This window comes from Suricata suricatta, chromosome 7 (assembly GCF_006229205.1).
Source record: "Suricata suricatta isolate VVHF042 chromosome 7, meerkat_22Aug2017_6uvM2_HiC, whole genome shotgun sequence".
In the NCBI taxonomy this organism is placed as follows: Eukaryota; Metazoa; Chordata; class Mammalia; order Carnivora; family Herpestidae; genus Suricata; species Suricata suricatta.
This window is the reverse complement of record NC_043706.1, coordinates 33850067-33855773: the sequence shown is the minus strand read 5'-3', so window position 1 is coordinate 33855773 and position 5707 is coordinate 33850067. Positions and strand designations below refer to the sequence as shown.

At 46.8% G+C, this 5707-nt stretch overlaps 1 protein-coding gene across 1 annotated transcript in view; it reads left to right on the top strand.

The window, feature by feature from the left end:
* Nucleotides 1–5392, top strand: part of ETV7 (ETS variant 7) — a 52333-nt gene extending 46941 nt beyond the window's left edge. The window contains exons 9-10 of the transcript XR_003910720.1: nt 3031–3097; nt 5149–5392. The gene's annotated coding sequence lies outside the window, so the exon portion shown is untranslated. The remainder of the gene's footprint in view (nt 1–3030; nt 3098–5148) is intronic.
* Nucleotides 5393–5707: the final 315 nt, after the last annotated feature.

Below are 5707 nucleotides of genomic sequence, written 5' to 3'. Positions count from 1 at the left end.
TCTTGGGTAAATCCCTAGCAGTGCTATTGTGGGTCATAAGGGAGTTCTATGGATAGTTTTTTGAGGAACCTCCACACTGTTTTCCAGAGCGGCTGCACCAGTTTACAGTCCCACCAACAGTGTAGGAGGATGCCTGTCTCTCCACACCCTCACCAGCATCTATAGACTCTTGATTTGTTCATTTTAGCCACTCTGACTAGTGTGAGGTGGTATCTCAGTGTGGTTTTGATTTGTGTTTCCCTGATGATGAGTGATGTTGAGCATCGCTTCATGTGTCTGTTGGCCATCTGGATGTCCTCTTTGGAGAAGTGTCTATTCATGTCTTCTGCCCATTTCTTCACTGGATTATTTGTCTTTCAGGTGTGGAGTTTGGGTAAGTTCCTTGTAGATTTTGGATACCAGCCCTTTATCTGATATGTCATTTGAAACTATCTTTTCCCATTCTGTCGGTTGCCTATTAGTTTTCTTGATTGTTTCCTTTGCCGTGCAGAAGCTTTTTATCTTGATGAGGTCCCAGTAGTTCATTTTTGCTCTTGATTCCCTTGCCTTTGGGAATGTGTCAAGTAGAAATTGCTGATGTTGAGGCTGTTCCCTGCTTTCTCCTCTAGGGTTTTTATGGTTTCCTGTCTCATGTTCAGGTCCCTCATCCATTTTGAGTTTATTTTTGTGTAAGGTGTAGGAAAGTGGTCTAGTTTCATTCTTCTGCATGTTGCCGTCCAGTTTTCCCAGCACCACTTATGAAAGAGGCTGTCTTTTTTCCATCAGATACTCTTTCCTGCTTTGTCAAAGATTAATTGGCCATACATTTGTGGGCCCAGTTCTGGGTTCTCTATTCTATCCCATTGGTCCGTGTGTCTGTTTTTGTGCCAATACCATACTGTCTTGATGATTGGGGAAACTCTTAAGATTAAAGATGAAGCCACACAGGACACCATCATGTTTCCCCTGTTGTCTACCTTTGAATTCAAATGTGATGGCGGCACGATGGGATCTGTGGAAGCCATCTAGTGATCATGAGGTGACAGTCCTTGGTAGCGTCATCAAGCTGCTGCACCAACCTGGAAATACCTCCCTTCAGAGACTCCCAGTTGGTTAAGATTGTTACATGTCAGGGCGCCTGGGTGGCTCAGTCGGTTAAGCATCTGACTTCAGCTCAGATTATGATCTCCCCGCATGGGTTTACACCCCACATCGGACTCTGTGCTGACATCTCAGAGCCTGGAGCCTGCTTCAGATTCTGTGTCTCCCCCTCTCTCTGTCCCTCCCCTGCTTACACTTTATCTCTCTCTCTCAAAAATGAATAAATGTTAAAAAAAATTTCTTTTTTAAAGATTGTTACATGTCATCGCTTAAGCCTGTTGGTCCTTCCTGGGGGTGATTTCACCCTCCAAGGGACATTTGGCAATATCTGGAGACATTTTTGGTTTTCACTACTGGAAGGGGGGTTACTCCTGGCATCTAGTGGGTAGAAACCAGGACCTACAATACACAGGACAGCCCACACAACAAATAATTACCTGGCCCCAAATGTCAGGGGAGCCAAAGTGAGAGACCCTAATATAAGACATTGTTGACCAACGGTGTTCATTACTGATACAGAGAGTGTGAAAGGCTGGCGAGAGCCTTGGAGGGTGAGCAGAGCAACGTCCACCTTAGGGCATGGAAAGAGGAATAAGGGGGATTATTCCAGCTGGCCACTCTCCCACAGCACTGTTAGGCTTAATGCAAGTTCGGTGAGAGAGTTGTGGTCCCCAGCCCCTCAGCTGAGACCTCCTCGTGGACTCCTCTGCACCAAGTGGTGCCACTGCCTGAGAGCCTACTATGTGCCCCAGGCGAGGTGCTCATGGGAATGACCTTCTTGAACTTTCCCAGCAATTCTGCCAAGACAGTATCATGTATTCCCATTGTACAGCTATGAAAACTGAGGTTCAGAACAGTAGGGTGCCATGGTTGATGATATGTTCAGAGACCAACAGGTTCTCTTCTGCCATTTAGCCATGTCCCTTAAGCATTTCATCTTTTTGAGTGTCACTTTCTAGGTCTGGAAAATCACAATATCTACTTTATAAACATTATTATGGGGACAAAAGTAAATAACACAAGTAAAAGCTCTTAGTACAAGTCTTGACATATAGTAAACATTGCACAAATGGCTGTTGTTATTATTATTACTGGTATGCGCACCACGTGTGAGGCACTGACCTGCAGCTCTGCCCAAAGTCAAAGCCATGCCATCACGATGATCCCTTGAGGTGCCCACTGGCAGTGGGGGCCCAGAAACAACTGAGGTGGGGAGATTCTGGGAGCCACTGGAGGACAGGAAGAGTCACTGAGGCAGGGGAGAAGGGATGGGGATTGAGATTCACTGAGCACTTAAGGCACAAGATCTAAATTCAGTCATTTTGCGCAGAAACCAAGAGAAATTCTGAGGCCAGAGGACTTTGGTCCTTGGTCCCTGACCAGGCTTGGTAAAGTGTGAGGTCACAGTGTGCAGGTACCTCTCTCACTGAAGGCAAAGCAGACATCTTTCCAGAAGCTCTGTGAGTGGAAGGCCCAAACAGAGCTGGAGCTGGACTTTGAATTGGTGGATTCCAGGCAGGGGTGTGGCCCTGGGAAGGAGGGAGTCCTGGGAGGGAGGGTGTGTCCAAGCTCTTGCTCTTACCTCAGAGCCACTATTTCCATAATGCAAATCATCTGACTGGAAGGGCAGTTAGATTTCTGGGAATTGGGGTTCTAGCCTCAGACAGATTTGAGTGTCTCTCGTGAAAATTCTTCTTTAAATACGTCACCCAGAACTGCCCATGTCCCTTGGCTCCTGAAACTAGAGCACTCTCTTCTACCTGCCCCTTTTCAATCTGTGCCTTCATTTTCCCTGGAGACCAAGTTTATCTTTTGTGTCCCTGTGTTGCATACAAAGGCTACACAAGAGGGTAAATAGTCTTTCTGACAAAAGCAAATATATAAACTCTTAGGGGGAAACGTTTTCTCCATTTTGTGAATATGCCACTGTTTTTCCTTTTATTGTTACAGGGCCTTTGAGCACTTTCAAGTTTTTGAGTTTGGGGCGATTGCAGATAGTGCAGATATAAGCCCTCTGGTAAGTGTTGTTATGGGAGAGTCTGAGCACACATTTCTGTGGTGTTTACATCAAGAACGGACGTGCTCTGGTTTGAGGGTGGGTGTCGGTGCAGCTTTCGGAGACACTGTGCTCAATGTCCCACTGTCATCAGTTCCCTTGGTCTCCAGCAGCGCACGAGAGTTCTGCTTCCCCCACATCCTCTCCTCCACTTGGTATCGTCAGTCTGAGAAATTGACAACCGTGGCTCCTCCGCGCAGCAGCGCAGCGGGAACGCGAACTAGAGAGAAAAAAGCCAGACGTGAACAAACCCATGCGGTCTGGTTCCCAGGCCCCCAAACAGGCAAACGTAATGTGAACTGTGAGAAGCACACGCTGGGTGCTGTTTCCTGATCAGGGGTGCTGGTTCCACAGGTTTATTCTCTTTGTGAAAATTCTAGTGGTTATGACTTATGCACTTTTCTACATGTTATATTTATGTATATACTTGTAAAAGTTTATTTATTTGGAGAGAGAGCGAGCATGAGGAAGGGAGGGGCAGAGAGAGAGAGGGAGAGAGAATCCCAAGCAGGCTCTGTGCTGTGAGCGCAGAGCAGAGCATGATTCAGGGCTTGCACTCATGAACCTGAGATTATGACCTGCCCCAAAATCAAGAGTCGGTTGCTAAACCGATTGAGCCACCCAGGCACCCCCACTATATGTTATATTTGAATACAACTTTCAAAAAATATTCTTTCTCAATGTCCCCCTCTTCTTCTGTCCACTGACCTCACAGCACTGATTAGGAGCTGTCCCCGTCAGAGACCCCTCAGTGGCTGTGTGACCTGTACAGTGGCCCAGGGCTTGCACTCAGAAAGGCCTGCAGTCGTTTTCATGCTCTGCCATCTCTGGACATAATTAGCACTTTTTGAACAAGGGGCTCATCGTTTTCATTTGGCACCAAGCCTCACACATCACGTAGCCGGCCAGGGTCTCTCCACAGATCCTTGCTCAAGGCTTGGTCTTTGACAGGCAGCAGGGACAGGGCTGGGCTGCCGCCTCTGCCTAATTAGAGAAGGTGCCAAACGCCATACTGGCCCTGGGACAGCTCTCCCTTCTGTGATAACCTGGGATTGTATGTGCCTGTGGACGGACTTACTGGGTCATGGGGTAGGTTTGTCCACAACTCGCCCTTGACTCTGCCCCTGCTCTTACATCTGCTTCTTTTAAAAACTTGTGGCAAAATAGACATAACATAAAATGTACCATTTTTTAAATTTAAAAAAACTTAGTGTTTATTTTTGAGAGCGAGAGAGACAGAGCATGAGCAGGGGAGAGGCAGAGAGAGAGAGGGAGACACAGAATCGGAAGCAGGCCCCAGGGTCTGAGCTGTCAGCCCAGAGCCGGCTGTGGGGCTTGAACCTGTGAACTGTGAGACCATGAACTGAGCTGAAGTCAGATGCCCAACCAACTGAGCCACCCAGGCACCCTTAAAATTTACCATTTTAACCATTTTAAGTCTAGGCCCCCATGGCATTAAGTTCATTCACATTGTTGAACAACCAGTCCTCTGTCCATCTCTAGCTCTCTTTCATCTACCCAAACTGAGACTCTGTCCCCATGAAATAATCCCCCTCATTTCCTCTCACCTGCTTGTAGGCTTCTTCTGTATATCTCTCTTCCCAACTACACTGTGATGGCCATGAGGGCTGAGTGGGGCTTATTCACCTCTGAATAAGAAAGAACATGTGTGGTGCACACAGGGCCTGGAGGACACGGCTAAGAACACACAGTTTCATTAAATAAACAAAAAGAAAAAGTGTGTGTGTGTGTGGGGGGGGGTATATAATTTTAACCCTTGTTTGATGCCCGGGTCAGCTCTTGAGCTAATAAAGTCTCTAAATTCAGGGTTGAAACAGTGCCCAGCACACAGCTGGATCCAAAACCTGTTTGCTGGTAGGATGAATGAAACATTAGTAACTGTGCTACCGGTAATAAAATATTGGCCTTTTACTGAGCACTTACGAGGTGCTCTTAATACACAGAAAGGACGGAGGAAAGTGCCTGGCACTCTATTTTTTTCTTTTCCTTAGGAGCATCATCCCATTTGGCCTGACCATCACCCTCCAAGGTGACGAAGTTTTTGAAGGAGAAACTCAGAGACGTTGTGTCCCCCACCAGAGGTCACACAGCTGACACAGGTTCCAGGTGTGCGAGGCTCTGAAGTGCAGTGCTTTCCATATGTGCTTGGCAATGTCTACCCATGACAATGAACCAAAATTGGATTTCTGACTGTTTCTGCTTTTGTTTAAATAAAACTAGTTTTCCTTTCTTTGACTGTGAGCATGTATAAACTCTCTAAAGAAATTCAGGCATTATAGAACGTGAAAATGTGAATTTTTAAGACTTCTTAGGATGTTCTGGGAGCCTGGGCGGCTCAGTCGGTTAAGTGCCTGCCTCCCAATTTTGGCTCAGGTCATGATCTCATGGTGGTTTTTGAGATGGAGCCCCACGTCGGGCTCCTTGCTGACAGCTCCCAAGCTCGGAGCCTGCTTGGGATTCTTTGCCTCCCTTTCTTTCTCCCCCTCCCCCACTGGCATGCATGTTCTCTCAAAATAAATAAATAAACTTAAAAAAAAAAGACTTCTTAAG